At 38.0% G+C, this 23,883-nt stretch overlaps 1 protein-coding gene across 1 annotated transcript in view; it reads left to right on the forward strand.

Annotated features, from left to right (window-relative positions):
* The first annotated feature begins 2,651 nt into the window (after nucleotides 1-2,651).
* The window catches only part of chst8 (carbohydrate (N-acetylgalactosamine 4-0) sulfotransferase 8), a 146,075-nt gene continuing 124,843 nt past the window's right edge, over nucleotides 2,652-23,883 (forward strand). Inside the window, exon 1 of the mRNA XM_030130405.1 lies at nucleotides 2,652-2,744. The gene's annotated coding sequence lies outside the window, so the exon portion shown is untranslated. The remainder of the gene's footprint in view (nucleotides 2,745-23,883) is intronic.

Raw genomic sequence — 23,883 nt, forward strand, 5'->3', positions numbered from 1 at the left:
AACAAATATAATGAAACCCTTTTGACAAAGTACATTTACATTTTATGTGCAAGAGCAACATGAGATAGCTGGCAGGGTTGATGAATGATCTCATCTGACTGCAAAGCTTCATCACAGCAGGGTAAAAATGCATGATTTATAAGAGAAACCAGTTTTTGTCTTGAATAAAGACAGTATTTGAAACATGACTGTGCAGCAGCTCACGTTCTGTGTTTACTCTGTTTAACATGTGATCATTCATTAATGACATAGACTTGGTAATAGTTTCTATTTCTTTTACATAACCACCATATGGATAGGCCTCAAAATGTATTAGAATTCTATGCAGTTGTGTTTTCTAGGACACTGTGAAGAAGTGGTGAAGCATTGTATATGGAGGTTAGATACAACAGTTTATTAATGCATTGCTGTAACCGTCAGTGGAGAACCCTAGAAATGCACTGCAGAACAAATGCTTAAGACGGTTTTGTGGTGGACTGCGCTGGCACAGTGTCAGCGTCAAACAACACAGCACAGCTTTGTTTCCTTTACTTTTCTTCCATTATATTTTTCTATGTAGTTCTCTCCTTTTTAAAACCAACATATTGTTTAACTGACATACTTTTCATTGGCGCTTATCATTTCTCCCTATAATCTATATCTATCTATCTATCTATCTATCTATCTATCTATCTATCTATCTATCTATCTATCTATCTATCTATCTATCTATCTATCTATCTATATCTATATCTATATCTATATCTATCTATATATGTATCTCTTATCTCTATCTCTATACTACCACCACCTGTCTGTTTGTCTGTCTATCACTCTTCCACCTGTTGAACAGCTATAACATTAAGTAGTTCTGCCCCTTCTAATACAGATGTTATGAATCCATGGTCAGGAACACATTAACATATTTTATACAAGGGATGCTAATAAAGAGAACAGTTGTTTCTGCATTACACGACAATGGACAAATACACATACACCATATGCACAACCTTGAGATTGTGTTTTATGTGTGGTATGTGGCATGTTTTTTCCTGGTTGATGGTTATGTACTTTTATATGCCGTGCTCTCCTTGCTATTGTGTCAGCTGACATTATATACTCCATTACATCTGGGATACAAATACAAACCCTAGAGTCATGGTTGTCTTAAAATTGTGGAGTAAGTATTATTTTCCCTTCCTCTGCTCACAATCTGCATCATTGACTTAAGGTTCACACTCTAGAATCATGTTTCTCTTTACTGAGACACAAGTTGAGCTGAAGCGATGTGCAAATTAAATTATCGGACGGATATTGGAATTAATAACCTGCAAATAAATGTGTCCAGGACCAAGAAGTTGATTGTGATCTAGCAGAAATAAGGCAGCATCCATTCCACTGAGGATCCATGGGACTGACGTGGAGATGTCTGTCCTCAGTGGTTATTATGGACAATGACTCCAGTCCACTTAGTGACATGTTGGCCTGCAGCATGAGCACATTCAGTAAGAGGCTGATACAACTCAAGGGCAAACAATAAATGTATAGGAAGTCAGTTCTACTACTTACCATCATTTCTGCACTGTTCAACCCATCCAACACATAACAGATCAAAGTCTGCCCCTATTGGTTGACTGTTTTAATTCAGAAAAAAAAAAAAGCAAAACAGGTCAGACAGAGGTATTTGGACACAACGTGCCACCAGAAGCCCCATAGTGATTTAGAGTTGAAAATACGGATGGATGAACACCATTCTTCCAAAATGTATATTCCCTTATAGCCTGTTTTTGTGATGGTAGTGGAGAGCACCGTATAAACAGTGCAAATCTTGTATAAGTCTGACAGTTTGACTTTTGTTTAATTGTGCTACTGTGTGTTTGAAGGATATGAGTTCAAGGATAGACTGCTGAAAAAATACATACAATACAATACATTAATATACAATACAATACAATACATTAATGTAGAATACAATACGATACAATGCATTAATGTAGAATACATACAATACGTTAATATAGAATAGAATAGAATAATTTGTTGTGTTAATTTGAAGTTCCAAAGCAATTTACAGTGACATTAATGACAAAACCCCCACTTTTCATGCAATGATACAATAGAATACAACAGAATTCATTAATATAGAAAATATTATATAGAATAGAATAGAATAGAATAGAGTGAGCTGTTGTGTTTTGAAGGTATTGTGCTGGAATACACTACTCCATCAGGTCATTAATAATCACATAATAAAATAATAATTTATTATTTTGTCATGTCATGTTTCTTGTGCATTACCTCTTTGGGGTTTTTATGAAGTTTTATATCTTATATTTTTAATGTATCTTCATCATTATTTTTTTATGGCTGTAGATACACATTCTCCTTAATGCAGTATGGAACCTGACATTAAATGTACACTATGTTGCATTTTTTTTTTGTGCAGTGCAGTGCAGTGCAGTTTTTAGCTTCATGAGTGCTTTCCAGGCTTACCTGGTCTGTGAGAATCTGTCTGTTTCACTCACTCAACTTTTGTTCTTTGTTTCCTATCTCCAGGTCTCTTTGATTTCTTCAGAACTTATTACATTAGTCTGACTGTGCTGCACCATGCTGTGGATGAAGTGGAGGATGGTGGTGGACTCCTGTGTGGACGGAGAAGGAGGCTGCCCGTTCTTTGTGGATCTTCCTGCTGTTCGCTGCTGGAGGTTTGGTTCTCTTCTTCCACCAGCAGGATCTGTCTGAAACAGTCCAGCAACAAGGGCCAGGTTAGTGTGTTTTTACCCTTACATGGTGGATTGTTCAGGCCTCGTAGGTTGTAAAGACTGATACTTGCTCGGATTTTCCAACAAAACACACACACCCACACACACACAGATATTATACTGAGGTTGTGTATAGTTTTACTGACCCTCATACATTTTTTATAGTCTTTATTTATTTTTTCTGCAAAATACAAAGACATGCTCAAATTTTGCTATGGTTATGGGTATAGGATGAAATTGCCTGCTATAGTAATCCACACATAAAACCATTTCTGATGATGATGACAATCGCTCAGCAATATTGTCACAGTCGCTAACTTTATGAGTTACACAGGTCAGTTACACATCTTCGCCAACAGTCTTCCATTTTCTACACAGACACAGTCCAATACTTCACAATCAACTGAGGTTACATAAAGAAACTTGAGTGGTAAATGTCTCAACACGCAGCTACTCTTTTCATTCTGCTTATTTGAACATTCTTCAGACTGTTACCTTGTTGTCGCTTTTCATTTCTCTCACTCGCCTCCTTCTAGCACTCTCCATGTCTCATTCCGTCTTTGTATGTCTCTCTCTGCATTTTTTATTTTAGTCAACTTAAACTAGTGGTTGTAAATATTCTATAGAAGTGGAAACTTATTTATGAATTATTTACTAGAGGTTAAACACTTTAAGCAGTGGTGGATAAGGAACTCACTTTTTTGACTTCAGTAAAAGTACAGATACAGGGGCTAAAATGTACTTAATAAAAGTAAAAGTATCCAGGGAAAAGTAAAAGTACAAAGTACTCATTTTAAATTTACTTAAAAACTAAAAAGAAAATGTGTTTGATCCAGATTCAACCATTATATTTAATAAAGTAAATATTGATTAAAAGTGATGGAATTGGACGTTTGGTAAATATACAAAGAAAGAACCGAAAGAACCAGCGTATAAATGGCTGCTCATTTTTTTACTTAATGTATTGATGTGTGATGTGAAATGTGTTCACCACTAGTTGGCAGTGTGACCGTTAGGCTTTTACCTGGTTACAGGATGTTGTACTTGGAAGCCGTTTGGTAAAATAAACATTCTGACTGAGCTTGTACTCAGTGTGTATCACATCAATACATTTAGAACTGAGCACAATAATCAAGAACAGCATTATAACTGACTGCTCAACTTATTTAGTACTGAGCACTGTAAACAGAAGCAGAACAAGCTCTGGTCTCAAACTGTATAGAGGACACACAATAAACAAAATCTTCTGCATAGTAATCAACCCAACAGGCCAGACATTTCTAAATCTTAATATTACCAGTATTTATGATTCAACTTCAAAAGGAGTTGATTTTCAAGTTTTTTTAATTGAGCCATGCTCTTTTGGGAGAGAAGATGAATCCAGCTGTACCTCTACAGCTGGATTATGGTGATGTGTACAGTTGCACAGCACTTTGTGTTCATGGGAGAACAATCAATTTACAAAAAGAAGAAAAAAAAACAAACAAAAGCAGCATGTAACACAAACACAATTTGAAAAGTAGTGGAGTAAAAAGTACAGATACCCACTCTAAAATGTAGTGAAGCAAAAGTAAAAGTACCCCTCCATAAATTTACTTAAGTACAGTACAGATACATAAAAAATTTACTTAAGTACAGTACAGATACATAAAAATTTACTTAAGTACAGTAACGAAGTACTTTTACTTCGTTACATTCCACCACTGACTTTAGCTTCAATTCCTCTTATTTTGTGTAAGTTACAGGTTTCTATTAATTAAAATGAATGTATGTCATCAGTGATACAGCAGTTAAAACATCTTTTTGTCCTCCTCATTGTTTTTAACTATTCCTAATCTAACAATAGAAAAATATGTATAAGAGCTAATTTTATTACATTAATTAATTACCTGACATACACTCGCAAAGCATAAAGAATCGAACATTGTAAGTTGAGCTGTGTTGGTCATAAGGTATTGATAATAGAATATGCTGACTGAATGATAGCATAATAGTTTCATCATTATATATTTGCAATCTGCACAAACTGAAAACAAAATAAAAACACTGACATAAAAATGGTGAGGACAACAAAGAGCATGCTTGAACAACACAGATACAGTTTCATTAACCATCAGTCCACATGTCTACAAATGGATGATGCCAACGAAAACAGGAATGAGCACATACATGAAATGATAGGTATTTTATCTGTCAACAAGCTCTCTGGGTGTGTTTTACAGGAAATATGTACTGGAACAAGGTTGTGAGACCAGAGACTGTTCAATAGAATACACAGATGAATCCTGTTGTGAATGTTCTTTTGCTTGTAGAAAGCTGATATACTGCAAATATCAGAGCTCCTTCATTGATCCAAAACAGGGGATGGGCAAAGTGTGTCTCTTCATAATTGGTTGAATAGTATAAACATACCAATAACTTGATTTTACCCAAAACCTTAGAAAAACATATTAGATGACACACATTTAGCACATTCCTAACAGGGACAGAATAGAGCTGGTTTGGATAAAATATCTGCCTGCCAACCTTGGTCTGGCAGACAGAGAGACATACAACTGTGAATCTATCTTTTAATGACAAGGGAGAGAACACAGTGGTCTATAATTTGCCATTACAACAGCTAAGAGGCTGACATTTCTCTAACATGTAAACAAACCAAATCCAGCTGTAGATAGACAACAGAATACTTTATAAACTCTGTCATAACTGGGATATTTGATGATCATCATAGATATGTGAATCATGAAACAATAGCACTGGTACAGATTAAATTCCACTTTAGATTCATATCATTTCCCTTCCTGTTAGATGACAATCCAAGTCAATATAGTATTTGAACTTAGCATTAACAACATATCCAATAAAGCGTGAACCTTGTTTTCTCTGCTTTTGTCTTAGTCCTAAAACTGCCCAATGAACATGGCAACACAAAATAAATACCAGCACATGCATGCAGAAAAGCAACCATACATGAAATTGAAAGTGCACATAGATGCAGAAGAATGACACTCATTCTGTGTGTGTTCAGTTTTAACCAGAGTGCATAGCAGAGAGAACATTTGTTTCCCAAATACTTCACTTTTCATTGCACCTCAGTGGCCTTGTGGTCAGAGTTTCCAGCCTGATAGACAGAGGCCACACATTTAATTTCTAAATGAGTCCAACCTTTGTCCTGATAAAGGGATCCAGTGTCCTTTTGCTTGGCATGTAGCATTAAAGAGACGGCGGTTTTAAGCAGCTGCGAATAATGAAAAGTCCTGTGTGCGTCAAGTTGTGTCATGTCTCAGAAACAAGAGTGGCTTATTCACATGTGTACCTCCAACACTATCGAACAGATGACACAGTGGAGATCTGCATTTTTACCTTTCCATTGAATATTTAGTCTTAATACAATAGCTTTCAGTTGCACAAATTAATAAAACAAATGTGTCTGTAATAAAATGATTTCTAAGTGCTTCTTAAAGAAATGCTGATAAAGTGGTCTACCAAGTCCTCGTGGGACAAAACCTTCACAGGAAAAGCAACAGAACAGAGACTGCACCGAGTAGCAGCTCTAACATGTGTCAACAGCAGGGTGAATCATTATGAATATCAGAGCGGTGTCACACTCTGCTGGAATAAGAGCCACTTAGCCAGAGTGGAATCTCTCCAAACCTCTAATATTCCCCTGATTGTCAGATGCTTTCAGGCTTGGTGTCAGGTGAAAAAAGGCCAGTCATAATGACACAGATATTCACACACATGCAAGTGGCCCACTCATTATGTATAAATACGCAAATTAGGACAAGCAATATTTAATATTTATGATAAATATCAGGGAAATAGTTGTGTTAGCTTGTAAGAAGATGGCAAATGTATTCAGCAATCGCACCAAACTGATAGCTGTCACCTTAGAGATTTTACATGTAAATCAACAGACTAACAAAATCAGTTGGATTCAGGTAAGAAAAACATAATGTTATCATTTTACCATTAGCAAAGCACTCTGTGTCATTTACATCACACAGTTTTTTGTTTTAAAGTAAACTAAATGATCTCATAGAGAACTTACGTTAAATAACTATGTGTTAAACATTGTAAAATGAACATATACATTAATCTGATCTAGTGATTTAAATACATTTTGCTATATACCGATCAGAACGGTGATAATAGATGTCAACACTATTTCATTCATTCATTCATTGGCTGTACATGGCTCTGTTTGTAAGGAGCACTTAGTGGATGTCAGTCTCTGATGATATTTTGCAGGTTGTGACAGACAATAAGCCATAATTTCTAGTCTGTCATGCTTGGAAGCCAATTCATAGTAGGAGTTTATGGTTCTATAGGCGTCTAATGTAACTCTGACCTTATAAAAATATCTTGCAGTCGGAGTCTGGCATGTACTTTGTTGTCTTTGTAACTAAATGTTTTGAATGTGCTTCTTTCCTCATCATAATTTTTCCTATTCAACAAAATAACTTTACTTGCCCAGGTGTGTTTGTTGTGAGCAGTGTATTAGGGTACAGTATTAAAGGTCTGCTTTGGTTTAAGGGCAGCCTGATGATGTGTGAAGAATGAATCAGAAGTGAAATGCAAATGTATAGACCTTGCTGCATGCCTACGTATGTATGTGTTACAGTTATTGTCTTTCATGAGTCACAGTACTTTGAAAATGCACACCAACTCTTCCACATGTTTTGGATGATAAGTGCATGGCACAATAGACTTAAGATTTTAAGTTTGTGCTTTTTAAGCTCCTGCAAAATTAGCCTGTGCAATTGTAAACAAGAGATAAGATCGTTTCATTGACATTTTCTCTCTTTTTTGATTACTAGCCATTTTTAAGCTTTAAGTTTAAAGATTTTGCAACATGAGCACATTCTTTTATCTAGCCAGCTCTATTGCTACTTGAATATTAAAGTAAGATTTCGAGTTTACTAAATCATGCATGAGAAACTGTGCAGTATACAGAACACAGTAGCTACACAGCACAATGAGCAAGCAGTATCTTTGCCTTAAGCCATGGTGCTTCACCCCAGCAGAAGCTCATATCTAATAGAGTTGAGTTATAATACATTGGGTGTCAGCTTTTATCTGCCTCCCCCTCCTTTTCCACCTCTTTATTTGGCTTGCAGTTGGCTTGAGAGCTTTCTATCCCTTGGCTTAGATGGCCTGCACAATGGTAGCTGAGCAAACTGCAGTTTAACTGGAAACAGTCTCTCCCTAATCTCTCCCCCCAGTAATTGTTAAAGGACAATTGAAGAAACAGCAGTGGGTTTCTCAGGGAGAAGAGACACCTGAAGTGCCAGCAGTTCAGATAAATTGTCTGCACAAATTTACACCTCTGGCCATTTTTCAGATTAGAAAGGCAGTTCTCTGCAGAGTAGTAGTTTCCCCTGCATGTCACCTCACAAACATCAATGCACTGAAATTCATAAATAACATAGACGAGGCAAAATTGTTGCCTATTTGTATACTAGCACACACTACTACTTCTACTACTACTACTACTACTAATAATAATAATAACAAGTGGTGCCAGGCACAACAAACCCCGCCCCTTGCACATAGTGTAGCTTATTTTGGCATCAATCTAACTGATGTCATCATGTCTATGCATGTGGTGATGTCAGCATATCAATTGCCTCTATATATGTGCCAGGTTTGAAGTAAGTTGAAACAAATTGATGTTTTTACAGAAATTAGAAATTGCGCCCATTATAAGTAAATGGGGAAGAAAAAAGATGTAAAATTTCCAAAAACATATATATAATTTTAACCTACTTTTCCCAAAATATAACCACATCTATTCTTAGTCACTGGAAATCTATAAACCAAATTTGGTATGAATTCAACCAATAGTTTTGTTGCTACAAACATGTGAAATTTTGCCCATTATAAGTAAATGGGAAAAAAAAAGACATTTAAGAATTCATGACAAATTGAAACTTTGACCTATGTTTCCCAAAATGTAATCACATCTATTCTGGGTCACTGGCAATCTATAAACCCAATTTGGTATGAATTGAACCAATAATTTTGCTACTAGAGTGTTAAAAAACAAACAAAGAACCAAACCGAACCAAAAATAATACCCCTGGCCTCCCATTCGGGGGTGCGGGGTAATATGACATTAGTGATGTATATTTAACCTTAGTAGCTGGCATTTATTAGGTGCTCATAGTTCAGCTTTGCTCAGCGGACTGGCTACAATTTGACTGTGTTTGGGGTAATTTCTGTCACACACACACACACACACAAATGCAAATGCCCTTTCACAAACCATCCAACAATAACTCTAACCCAAAATTATTATCATTTCACACTGTGGCAAAGAGCTACAGTGTGAAATGCAAATACATGTGATTTGCATCAAAAATCACATCTTCAGAGCGCCTGTATTGCCTGCTCTTTAGAGGAATGAGAATTGGAAAATGAAGGATCACTGTTCTTTTGGTTACAGTGAATGAGATCTTTGTACAACACAAGACACCAAAGTTCACATCAAGACCCCTGTAAGTGCTAGGTTTAAGCTTAGGCTAAGGACAGATCGATATCTTGTTTAAGTATTAATGGAGTTGTTGAGCACTATTTTTCAGCACATTTTCCCAGGAAGTCATGGCATTCTTCCTAAACCATAACCCAGTGTGGTCACAATCACCAGATATTGTCAAACTAGGAAAGAATTGGTGGTTGTTTTGGTAGAAAACAAATCATGTTGAAATAAGGTTAAAAGAACTTTGTGTGTAATTGTCATAGTGTTATTATGGTATAATTAGACAAAGCACCCATAACTGTATACATTTTTATTTTTAGTTTTCCTCCTTTTACTGGTTGATTTGTAATAAGTAAAATGTTTTTTAAGCTACCCTTCTGTGTTGCCATTGCCAACATTTACATCCAAACACATTAAACATCATCAGCTGATAGAAAAGTGTAAAACAGTACAGAACAGAGCACCTAATGCCTGCCTAATGAAATGATAATAAAAGGGTATCACAGCCAAATTAACTGATTCTCAATTTCTAAAACAAATTTCAGACAGAATATATAAAACCACTGGCTTTTCAATGACAGCATCGATACATTTTTAAACCTTCAGCAGTGACTTGATTAAAAACCACATTGAGAATGAAAAAAAAAGCTTCTTCTTTTCTTTGATAAATTTCTCAATTTCTAATTTTTTTCCCTAGTTTCCTCATGTGTACAGAATTTTCTCTGAAGCTGCATCAAAAGCATGTGTAAGTTATTGATTCATCCACTACATGAACAGAGGCTTGCAATGCTAGCTGTGATCATGCCACTTAATTTTAAAAGAAAGTAATATTTTTGATAAACAGGCCATTTTACATGCAGTAAATTTGATTGAAATTAATTACAAGGCTGTCCACAATAGCTCCGTCCAACTCTCCATCCTTCTGTCTGTCTACATGCAGCCTGCCAGGAAATGGGCATATTGTTTCGTGCTCAAAGGTAAAATTTGATCTCCCTGTCAGAGGTCCAGTAATCCCTTAAGCCTTGTCTGTTTGCACTGTCCAATTTAGCAGCCTCTTAATATAATTAAACTGTGCTGATGACCCTAACCCTAAATCCATATTAAAATGCAAATCTACCACAGGTTTTATATGTTTATGATAAAATGTACAAACATCGTCTAAATGTTGTGGTGCCTTTTTTATTCTTTCATCAACATGAACAAAGCCTGTTTGTGTTATTTTGCTCATATTCCCTTTATTCCTCTCAGAGCAGAATGATCATTAGAAAACAGTACTTGATCAAGCCAGCTTCATCGCAGGGTTTTTACACAAATATAATTAAGCTGTCTGAAAACAAGGGGTATATACACAATACCTTGATAGAGCAGTGAAAGTAAAGCTCTGCCATTCTGTTCAGTGTTCAAATCAAATGACATCTGGCATGGGGCATGGGTTTCCCAGCAACTAAAGCCTTGTAGTAACTGCTGTTCCACATTCAGTTCCGCTCTCCCCTGCTCGCCTCAGGGAGCCGCAAAAACCTTAGCGGGGGCCTCTGGGACACCCCGAGAAAGAAAAATAGAAAACACACTATTTCTATGTATAGGTATCGGATGCCTGCTTCACCACCTCTCTAGCCTCATCTAGACCTGGACCATCTCAAATGGATTTAAATGGAGCCCCTCAGAGGCAACTGCAAGGTCATGTGATTTTCCATTAACATTAATGCCTGGGGTTATGCCATGGGAGCCTTGCAACATAATCTGTTTTTCCTGCCATCTGATCCCCTCACCAATGGCTTCTGTGTGCCAGTCTATACAAAATAAATTTCATTTTCCACATCCCTGCACCAGCAGAGGTCAGTGTATAAATATATATATAATATGAAGACTGTCAGAAAGTAATGAGAATGCATTTAGTTCAAAATATATGAATTTTTTTTTTTTTTTTACATGTATTAAGTGCAGAATGCAATACTGTTTAATTTGTGATGCATCTTTTCATGAAGGAAATGTCACTGGGTGTGGCCATGAGTCACATTACTACAGAGATGTTCACAGAAATTAAAAATTTAGAGCAACCTTATTTTGGAGAATAGAAAGAGAGAAACATAAAACACAGATTCGAAAGCAAACTCTGTTTGATGAGGGATGAGATGGAGGGCATTGACTGAAATAAAACACACAGACTGTGATCTTTCTTTTAACTCCGGAGAGTTGAAGATGCATCTTTTGAGCCACTGACGAACAGACAGGGTTAGGAACCCTACTGAGCAGCAAAGCATGGCTTGGTCATCCTGCCGGTGGCGGGGGGGCTTTCAGGTTGCCCTTTTCCATAATTCCATGCTGAGTAACATTAAAAACTCAGAAGGAAATAAAGCAGAACAGGCAAGAGCGCCATGTGGATCCAACAGAGGCAGATTTTTTTCAAATGTCTTTGAAGATCCTAATCATAGATGCGGTCTCTTGACAATGTCTGTCCATGTCATGTAAGTGGAAGAACCACAGCTCAATACACTCTGTAGCTGTGGAAACAAAAAGGTTTGTTTAATGGAAGACCATTTACAATAGAAAGAAAGTAGAGATAAAGTACATATAGCTACAAGCACAAATCATGCTCTGAATGGAAGTGACAGTTTTCTCCTCCAGTATCTGATCTGTCTCTTAAAAGTGATGGAAAGACAAGGTAATAATAATTTTAAAATGACATTTTAATGCACAACTAATTTGTAGCCTGAATGAAATGGGTTTATGAATATATGAGCTGGTGCACTAAATTAATTATCTCTAAAGGCCTAAATATTGATGGGAATATTTCATCTTCTTTTGAAGGTTACTGGGGATACAATATACTCTGCTGGTCTATGCTCTGACAGCATGAACCTTAGCAAAATTAATTTAATGGGACAGCAGAAATATGTTGCATAAGCATACAATGTCGCTGACTAGATGAGATGCTGTATGAAACTGTCAAACATCATGTTCCTGTCAGAAAACTTGTCTTCACTATTGCAAACACTTCAAAATAGCAGACACACCTTAAATGTTGAGTCTTCTCAATCGAAAAAGCTTGTACGTTTGAGTTTTGTACCTATCCTCCAGTAGGACTGAGAAGCTGCAAACACCATGGACAGGAAGAGACATACAAAGAAAGAGTGGGAGGAGAGAGGGAGCTTATATAACCACAGTTCTCACCAAGGAGACGTCTTACAGCTTCAAAAGTGAAACAGTGATAATAAATGCCAGTGTTCAAGGTTGCTCAAGTTATCATCCGTTCAGTAAGGAAAAACTATGCAGATTATTGTTAGCTGAATAAAACCATATAATTAAATTTTCTGCTATATAGGTCAGTATCTTCAGATATCTCAGCATAAGAGGGCATCTCCTAAATGAGACACCCATAGCTCAAGTTCAAATTAACTGAAATAAACCAATGGTGTTAAATAGTAATGGCAGTCCCCATAGGACTTTGGTATTGAACACATTTGATTGGTACACCACCTGCAGTGTCCTGTCACATAATCAAATAGACTTGACACTGAATATCAATAAACATATCCTACAATCATAACCGTATACAACAAAAATATTAAAGAAAAGAATATTAATTTCATTGTATGTTTTTTTTAAATAGTTTATTTGTAGTTTGTTTGTTTTTTTTTACTTAGAAGAAGAATAGAATTGCATAGAAGTTGCTTATTATTTTGTTAGAAATTGATGGAAATTATATCATGGATTACTTCCCACTACTTTACTAAACAAAGAAAGGAAGAAATGGCAGATGACAGAAATGGGCTCCAATTTTATATAGATATACCAAATGGCATGGTGTTAAATGTAGTCTGGAACTCCTATTTCTGTGGTGTCTTAATGTCTCCTATGGACCAGCAGGGTTATGGTTCGGGTCACTAGTTCCACTGTTTATATAGACACCCCTCTTTTATGAGATATAACTTACTTCTTAAAATAGAATATCAGGTCATAAAAGTAATACTTTGGGGTTCTGCCACAAAGAAATACAGTTTGCCAGCTGTTGTAGAGGTTCAACAAAGGACAGCTGGACCCCAGACCAAAGTCCAACATAACATGAGTCATTTTATGTTTTCTTTATGAAACCTTGGCATCTAGCACAGTGAAACATATGCTCTGTTATCTCTACCTCAATTTTTCTTGAGGGAATACATTCTCCTTGAACACTATCAATATTAGCTGCAGTCATGCACACCTGTACGGTTCTCCAGCCTTGTTATGATCGTGGATATTGTTCCGAGTAGGATTCAGACATGACTTTTCCTAAAGGACAAGATCTGCCTCAGGAGCTGCCATCCGCCTCTGTAGACAGCGTACCCATTATCAAATTGGACTTGAACCCATCCCCTGTCTGCCAGGGAGACATGTTGAATGGATATCATTGTGCTCTGTTGAGGCTTCCATCACTGTAATCCCTCTACAAAGTGCAGGCACTCTTAAGGAAGATGAAAAGAGCAGCGGAGAGAGTATCCCATTCACCGTGTGTGTGTGTCACTGCAGAGGCCACAAGGAGGGAAGTCGGTGAAATCAGTGGCCTGAGCCGACGACTCCTTAGCCCTCCCCGCAGTCAGAAAAGAACAAAAGATTAAGCCCTCCTGCTATCCAGAGTGATAACAAGCTGTCAACTTCTAAAATGTAATCTGCTGACTCTGGGAGGAAGTGGTGGTGTCAGTGGAGTGGGCTGCCAGCTGATGGTTATCTGCTGAATGGCGTGCCATTGATGGAGAGAGTCGTGGCCCAGCTGGCAGATACACAAAAGCCACTTCTGTTTGCTACCAAACAAAGAACTCTGCACAGGCCAAGGAATCCATACTGAGCCAATTTTCAACATATTGATACACATATATCCTCTCCACACCTTGCCTCTCTCTCTGATGTGGGCCATAAAGGAAAGGCGATGGCAATGATAAATGACATGAATGGAAGCCAATAGAGTGGAGATAATAAGGCATTGCCCCTGACAATGCTGACAAGTGATGGGAGGCTCCCCTCTGTCAACTTGTCTCTCAAGCCCCTCCACTCTGCCCTGGCACAGATTGTTAAATGTAAAAGCCATATTACTTCCCCCACAAATCCTAATGCACACTCCAGTGGACAGTGAGACTGTGGTATGGCAGCTGTCACTGAGCGGCAGCCAGTAAATCAATCCAACCAGGGCATTATGCGTCTTTTAACAAGGGGATTGTCATAAAGCTAATTGCTGACACCTATCATATCTCTGTCTCCTGTCACCCTTATACCTCTACACCCCCACTCTATTGGTTTTTCCTAAATGTTACAACTCTAAAATTGCTTCTAAATTACCCAACTGATCTGCCAGATGGCTAATAGAACATGCACAAGCATTTTTGATCACATTAGCAATTAATATTGGCAACCCAGGCTTTGGTCAGATCTGCGTGGGGGTGTCTCTAATAGGGCAAAGAATCAGATTTTCTAGTCATTACAAAAAGCCACTTACAATCTCAGTAGTTATGGCAGAGCGGGGGAGTTTGTCACACAGGCGCTATTTCAGGCTGTTTACAATTTGATTTCAGACCAGAGTCAGGTGGTGGGGGTGGGGGTTCCCTTGTGGACTTGGGGCTATTGATCTCGAAGCACCAGTCATATGATATGATATAGATACGCTTAGTTGTTTTCTGTACAGCCGAGTAAGAGAGAAATGAATTTGACCTGCCGCTATTTTCGATACTTTGGAGTCACTGCAGGTTGGTCTGATGGTGTCTGATGCTCAAAAGTACTCAGTGATAATGGTCGAGTAAAGACAGCAGAGCAAAGTAAGAAAGTGACACCTACATTTGTCTTGGACGACTGACTTTAAAGTGTAATTGACAGCAAATTCTGTTAAAATGTAATAAATAATGAAAGTATTTTAACTAAAGGTGCAAAATAACATAGCCTATTACATTACATCAGGGGTATTAAAGTATGGTCTGCGGACCAAAACAAGCCTGTCAAAGGTTCCAATCCAGCCTGTGGGATGAATTTATGAAAAGTAAATAATTACACTGCAGACGTTAATGGTCAATGGTGTCAAACTCATTTTAGTTCAGGAGCCACATACAGCCCAGGTTGATCTCGAGCGGATCAGACCAATAAAACAACAGCATAACAGTTCTCTAACTAAAGCCCTGTTTGCCTGGGACTGCAATACATTTGGAAATGAACCCCTCGACACCTATGGTTCATGCAAAGTGGGTTCTTTTAGTCAAATCTACTGACACTGCTTCTCTAGTTCTCATGTCACAACTCACCATATACAGACAGAAAAACATTCACATGTGCAAATTGGCATCTCTTGGATTAGAAGTAATTTGCAAGATGTTTTGTTTCCACTGCATATTTACTTTTCCTATCTCTAGGTCAAAGACTATGAAGGATGAACTGTGATAAATGAAATATTTTTAACTGTTTTCAGTAGGCTTGTGCCACAATATAAAACTGCTACTCAATGAAACAGGATGGAATTAAGATGACCTTTGTAATTAGCACAAGTTACCAGAGGTCCACTAGAACTACTAGTGTCATACGTATAGGGCTTGAGTCACTTATAAACAGCTTCACCCGTAGCCTTGGCCTCATTTAGCCTTTAGCTGTGATTATGGTACACATTCACTGCGGCATCATTTCAGTAAGTTTATGAAACATTATTTACATTGTTAGTTGGACACAACAGTGCCAAATCTAGACCTGACCAACTGAAGCAACCTCAGATCATAACACTGCCCCCACAGGCTTGTACTGTGGGCACACGGCATGATGGGTAATCACTTCATCTGCCTCTATTCTCACCTTGATGCTGGAACAAAGTTAATCTGGATCATCAGACCACATGATCCTTTTGTCACTGAAACATAGTCCAGTCTTTATGTTCTCATTGCATCAGTTAGGGATGAATAACATATTCCAGAAACCGCAGTAATTATCCCCTAGAAGGACCTATTTGTTTAGTTAAATCCAAGTGGGGACGTAGATTCAACCTATATTTTTATTCAACTGACGAGTGCAGTTTAATGATTATAGTCTGTGCTATGGTATCGTTGAGGTGTTTCGAGTTATACTAAAATAAAATTACAATCACAAGTCACCCTTTTAAACATACTATTCATCTAGACATAGAGTTTTCTTCACCGGAAAATATATATTTAATCAGGTAATGGTACTACCGATTGTATTATGAATTATGGAGAGTTTTTTTTTTTCTCTCTTTTTCTAAAGAGTCTCTTAAACATTATGGTCATGAGGTGTAATCAAGAAATCTCTTTGACTGAGCAAACTGTGACAGTGGCTGACTAATAGGGAAATTATGAGCTTGGCTTTGGATAATCAGGTTAATTTCTTGCCTTGTAGCCAGGTCAGCGGTCTACTATAGAGTCTGTGCTAATTTCAGTGAGCTCTTGGACACTGATGTCTAAACAATGAGACAATAGCATAAACTAACAACAAAGAATTGAAATAATGTTGGCTGCAGATTCAGTTATTTGTCTTGCTTTCTTTTCTTAGTGTTTGTATATCCAGGTGTAAATTGACATTCCAAGGATGCTTTTGTTTAGCGCCGACCAGTTTCACATTAGACTCACTGATGAGAGGGAGGATTCTGCAGCTTCAGTTTCAATCCTTGAAGAAAAGTGAAGCATTAAGATTGGTTTGTCTTTCAATATAATAATCACTGCTGAGCTGACCTAAGTCTGTGACACTTATGCATTCCGGTACACAATTTCAGATTCCACTAAATTATTTGCTCCCGTATAAAATAAGTAATGAATACGGAAATAAAATCAGGTGCCTCTGTAAATAAGATTTATTTTTTTCCATTGAGATGTTTGGCAGTTCAAACACTGTCTTTTGCACAGAATGTAATGCATAATTCAAGGTGGGATTTAAACTGCTTTAAACTGCTTTGCCATAGCAGCACTGCACCAAAACTGTCATGCATTATCATACTCTGTTGTGCGTTCATATCTGAGATAAACATGTACCTTCTTTGATTTGTTTATTTAGACAGCATCAAGGTCTGCACTATAACAGCATCAACAGGCACCATAGAAGACAAATGGCTTTGAAGGAGATCAATTCTAAGCTCTTAAATCATTGATTATTTCATTTACATCTGAGAGAAAGTCACATTTATTGCAAATAAGATTACAGATGAAATTTTTAATCTACAAATGAACCTTGAACCATTTCCCATTTGATCAGATTTTCTGAGTTTTATACTGCTTGATGTCAACCCTCTCTACTGCTCATGATTTTGTTTTTGTTTTTTTTTTCTAGAAAGCAGGGTCCAATGTATTTTCCCACACACAGTGATAATAACCTACATGTAGTGGGCACTTGTATCCCAGCTATTACAAAGCACTAAACATCCTCTCTTATCTCAGCTCCAAGTTCTTTTTAGCTAATGGCCTTCAGCAACTCTTTGGGAGATCACTAATGCCAGTGCAGAGGATGCTGTACAAGGATACAAAGCTTATTTCTGAGTCTACTACAACTCTCAGGTGACCATTTCTTTGATTTGCTGGGAAATGGGTGCAGATTTTCTTTACATCCATTTCTTTGTATCCATCGTGATAGACATTCCTTTTGTACTTGATATATTAACCACATAAAAGAAATTAGGCAATAAAATAAAAAATGAACTACATTAAAAAATATATCACTTTTTAAAGACAGCTATTTTCTAACTTGCAAGATGTCATAGAGAATTTTGATAGACACATTTTCACTTTTTTCCTCAACCCTTATATGCTACGGCCTTTTAATACAGCTTTCACAGAATATTGAAAAGCTTTCAGGCAGCTGCCAGGCAGATTGCAGCCTGTTTCTCTTAGTTGGATGCATTTTTACTCATTGTGTTTTACTGCATTAGACTGAGCCCATAACAGGTACAGGCCATTAAATTACATCAGGACAAATTGAGCTGTTCACCACCCATTTCCAATTTTCTCTTAGGTTGGCACAAAAGAGAATTAGACATAGATCCCCGTTTGTTTATTTCCTGACACCACAGGAGTTTCTGAGGCCTTTTGTCTTTTTGTACAGTAAAACACAGAGATGCATTGGTAAAGCAGAGGCTAAAGGCCTTGACATGGATGGATGGAGGACCATTACATTATACTTGGAACATGGATATATAGTGTGCATTATCATTGTAAAAATGAGGTAATATCATGTAAGTAGCAAAGTAATAACAAACAAGTGGTTCCAGGCACAACAAACCCCACCCCTCACACTTTTTTTTGCTTATTTTGGCATCGATCCAGCTGATGTCATCATGTCTATGCATATGGTGATGTCAGTATATTAATTGCCTCTATATATGTGCCAAGTTTGAAGAAAATTGAAACAAAATGTATGTATTTATAGACATTTGAAATTTCACCCATTATAAATAAATGGGAGGAAAAAAAAAGATTTTAAAAATTCATAACAAATTTGAACTTTGACCTATTTTTCCAAAAATATAACCACATCCATTCTGGGTCACTTGCAATCTATAAACCAAATTTGGTATGAATTCAACTAATAGTTTTGCTGCTACAGACATGTGACATTTGGCCCATTACAAGTAAATGAAAAAAAAAAAAAAAAAAAAAAGTAAAAAATTCATAAAAAATTGTAAGTTTGATCTACTGTTCCCAAAATGTAATCAGGTCTATTTTGGGTTACTGGGAATCTATAAACCAAATTTGGTATGAATTCAACCAATAGCTTTGCTGCTAGAGTGTTAAAGAAACAAAGAAACAAACAAACTGAACAACAAACAATACCCCTTGCCTCCCTTTCGCAGGGGTAGTAACTTAATTTTGGGAGCATTTGGGTAATGTTAGGTTGAATATCAGGTAATGAGGTAAGAATGGGCCAAAAAAACTAAAGATAATTAACCAACACACTAAATAACTAACAAGTATTGCAGATAATATGACTACTATCAATATAATACTTTTAAAGGTCCCGTATTATGCTATTTTTCAGTCACGTCATATAGGTCTCAGAAGCCCAAAAACATAGTATTTAAGTTTGTTCGCCCCAAAATCATCCTTTTTTCGGAGTTTCAGCGGTCGAAAAAGTCACTCTCACCAGCCCTCCTCAGAACAGTCTGTTTCTGGGCCTGCTTCCGGGTATGCAAATGAACGCATCTGTCCACGCCCACTCCCCCTCCCCTCTCTGGGAGAGGACGCGGCTTCCGCTAGCGGTACTACGCGCTAATGTTGACTGTGAAGCCATGGCTCTCTCGTCTACAATACACATGTCTCAGATAGAACGTCTTTCCAAACACTGGCTTTCTTTGCCTTGAGGCGTGATTGTGCCCCGACGGAAAACGGCGGTGTTGTGTCGGGTTCGTGGACCTGACACGGAAAGACGCCTGCCGCCACTAATGCAGGCAGCTGCTAACAAGCTTGATGCTAACTATACTGATGCCAACCACAAAAGGCCCGTGTTCAAAGTAGTTCTGTTGAATGTCTCTTGATATTATCAGCTCTTGCATGTTAACGGGGACGCAAACGTTAGCAGCAGTAACCGAGCTATGTTAGCTGCCATGCTAACGTTAGACGTACACATCAACAACCACCAGCTTATCCGTAATGTAGGGTTATGCAGTAAAGATACAAAAAAAATGATCAGAACTTACATCTCCCACACTTGTACTTGGGTCACGAAGCGTTGGTACTGCGTCCTTCTTGATTCGGAGTATTTGTGCTAAGCCGCAGCTGTATGGGCCCATGTTAAAAAACACTCGTCCGTGAAATGCCGGGCACACACATACAAGCGTTTGGGAATGTTGTTTGGTCCATGACCATCACAGATAGAATCCAGCCACTTTTTACGGAGAGGCTCTGAAGTGGGGAGCAAAAATAAACTATCGTGTTGGTGTGTGCAGCCAACAACACCACAACTTGCGTGTCTCGCCTTCGCCATGTTTGTTGTCCAAGAGGTACTTTGCCAGGGCGGGGCTCGCTTTGCCAGGGTGGGGGCACAGTCAGGGGGAGGAGTTAAATCCGCTTATGTCATCATAAGCGGACCCAACTCAAACTCGGCCGTTTGAGCAGGCATTTTAACAAACTGTGGTGTAGCAAGGCAGGGAGGAAACAGACAGTTTTCAAATTCGAACCTCATAATGAGGCTACTGCAACACACACTACTATAAGAAAACTTTCACAAAGTGAGATTTGCATAATACAGGACCTTTAAAATCACATGAAAATTAGTTGTTCGCATATATTGTTTTTTTTTCAGGGAATTCAGGAGAAATTATAGGTTTTATGATGCGAGTTATTATGGTAATGAGTTATAACCATGAATCAGGGCTGCAAAATGCTAAATTACCTATTTATGTGTAATTTATTGGAAGTAGTTGAAGGATTTAAAGTTTACAGGTTAGGGTTTTTTCTCTCTTCATGAACTGATCCGTGGTTCAGTTCAACCACAGAACAAAAGAGCATCTCATCTTTACTTGGCTTTGGTTTGGCACCAAAATGATGCATTTCAACTGCAGGTGTAGTTTTCCCTGAGCTGGTCATTATAAACGAATTGTCAAATCATCTTCAGAGCAACTAAAGCTACAAGCAAGTCAACAATGACAGATGAGGAAACATAAAACTGTAAGTTACAAATACCAAAGCAAAAAATATATATTTGGATTTTTTGGATTCCAGGCAAGAATTTAGAGTAGATGTATGAAGATAGACCCACTTGGAAAAATTGCTCTAGTATTTTGGGAATTTCCTGCTGTCTTGACTTGACATACAGTATATGGATGCAGTGATGATTCTGGATTAGCCATTTTGTGATCTGTATGGATGCTGAAAGTCAAGGAGGCACTAGACTGGTAACATTAGACTAGTGTATTTAGATGTCATATCTCTGGATGGCCTTAAGGTAGACACATACATTTGTGATGTAAGATAAAACAATGGAGAGTAGAATAGAAGATGGATGGATTAGAAGAGAGATTAAAAGCACAATCTTAAAGGGGCGTAAGAGTGAGACGCTCTTTATCTACAATTTAGTCCAGTTGGGACGAGTTTTTTATTGATTGGTTCTCTTTTTTGACATTGCAACATGTGTCATCTACCAATAAAATAAATTCTAAGTATAAATGTTAGATATGAAGTTATCAGATTTTTTATACCTTACTTTGGCGCAGAAGAAAAATAGTTGCATTATATTATAACCTGAATTATAATGGATTAGATTCACATAGCCCTTTTCTATTAAAGGTCCCGTATTATGCTATTTTTCAGTCACGTCATATAGGTCTCAGAAGCCCAAAAACATAGTATTTAAGTTTGTTCGCCCCAAAATCATCCTTTTTTCGGAGTTTCAGCGGTCGAAAAAGTCCCTCTCACCGGCCCTCCTCAGAACAGTCTGTTTCTGGGCCTGCTTCCGGGTATGCAAATGAACGCATCTGTCCACGCCCACTCCCCCTCCCCTCTCTGGGAGAGGACGCGGCTTCCGCTAGCGGTACTACGCGCTAATGTTGACTGTGAAGCCATGGCTCTCTCGTCTACAATACACATGTCTCAGACAGAACGTCTTTCCAAACACTGGCTTTCTTTGCCTTGAGGCGTGACTGAGCCCCGACGGAAAACGGCGGTGTTGTGTCGGGTTCGTGGACCTGACACGGAAAGACGCCTGCCGCCACTAATGCAGGCAGCTACTAACAAGCTTGATGCTAACTCTACTGATGCCAACCACAAAAGGCCCGTGTTCAGAGTAGTACTGTTGAATGTCTCTTCATATTATCAGCCCTTGCATGTTAACGGGGACGCAAACGTTAGCAGCAGTAACCGAGCTATGTTAGCTGCCATGCTAACGTTAGACGTACACATCAACAACCACCAGCTTATCCGTAATGTAGGGTTATGCAGTAAAGATACAAAAAAATGATCAGAACTTACATCTCCCACACTTGTACTTGGGTCACGAAGCGTTGGTACTGCGTCCTTCTTGATTCGGAGTCTTTGTGCTAAGCCGGAGCTGTATGGGCCCATGTTAAAAAACACTCGTCCGTGAAATGCCGGGCACACACATACAAGCGTTTGGTAATGTTGTTTGGTCCATGACCATCACAGATAGAATCCAGCCACTTTTTACGGAGAGGCTCTGAAGTGGGGAGCAAAAATAAACTATCGTGTTGGTGTGTGCAGCCAACAACACCACAACTTGCGTGTCTCGCCTTCGCCATGTTTGTTGTCCAAGAGGTACTTTGCCAGGGCGGGGCTCGCTTTGCCAGGGTGGGGGCACAGTCAGGGGGAGGAGTTAAATCCGCTTATGTCGTCATAAGCGGACCCAACTCAAACTCGGCCATTTGAGCAGGCATTTTAACAAACTGTGGTGTAGCAAGGCAGGGAGGAAACAGACAGTTTTCAAATTCGAACCTCATAATGAGGCTACTGCAACACACACTACTATAAGAAAACTTTCACAAAGTGAGATTTGCATAATACGGGACCTTTAATGCATACTCAAAGTGCATACAACTAAATTAAATACTGGCTATATATATATATATATATATATATATATATATATATATATATATATATGTGTGTGTGTGTGTGTGTGTATGTGTATATATATATATATATATATATATATATATATATATATATATATATATATATATATATATATATATATATATATGTATCCCAACTTCACCTGTCCCAACTCATTTCATCACTGCTCTACCACACTATTACCTGGATATTGCTTTTGTAATTACATAGTATTAGTTGATTATTACATCTTTATTTTCAGACTACTATCATGTTTCTGAGCTGTAATTTAACAAGCTACCAGACTGGACTGTATGATTCAGTCCACCCCCACTGGAGTTGTCACGCTCACCCACTGTATGTCTCACTGGCCCTTGAGTTTATTGATGTCTTCAGATAGTCAGTGAGGAAAAGAATAGGGCCCCGCCTCTCATACCCCTAGTTATTGATTATGAATCAGACTATATGTTGTGGAAAAAAACATTTCCTTATTTTTGCCAACTTCACTGTGGGTGTTTATGTGCAAAGAGGATTCTGGAGGATCCATACAAAATGGTAGGAGCCCTGTTAAGAAATAAGCCCACTTCAATGAAGGGATTTGCAGAGCCCACTCAGAGGTAGGAGGGAGCCTTTCAAAGCCGCCCTTTTTCTAAGGCTGTTTACTGCACTGTACTCCACACAGTGACTGGCACCACTCAGCATGTTTTCTTCAACGTACAGCCCGCAGAGGCAATAGCGCATTCAAAAAATCTTAACACTTCCACAAAAACATGTCAAAGCCTGCTGTGTCTATTTATTATTGTTTATTTCTGTAGAAAAAAAACAAACAAAAAAAGAACTACAATTAAAGCTTCAAGCCTCTCTGTAGAAACTTGTTCCCTCTTATCAACATGTTGTAATTCTATTTAACCTGAATGGAAAATAGTCCAGCTTTTTGGGATTATTTGTGGCCATTCATTGATAAGAAGCTGTTTTTTGAATACTGAAAAATCTGCAAAAACATCAATGCAAGCTTAAAGCTGACAAATACATGCTCAAATATGTCTGTCCCGTCATGGTACAATTGACCCCTAAATGGCAACTCTATCAATTCAGTGTCAATCCTCCTCCCAACAGAGGCACACAGGGAAGTGAGGCAGCATTAATTATGAGC

Source organism: Sphaeramia orbicularis, chromosome 3 (assembly GCF_902148855.1).
Source record: "Sphaeramia orbicularis chromosome 3, fSphaOr1.1, whole genome shotgun sequence".
NCBI lineage: Eukaryota > Metazoa > Chordata > Actinopteri > Kurtiformes > Apogonidae > Sphaeramia > Sphaeramia orbicularis.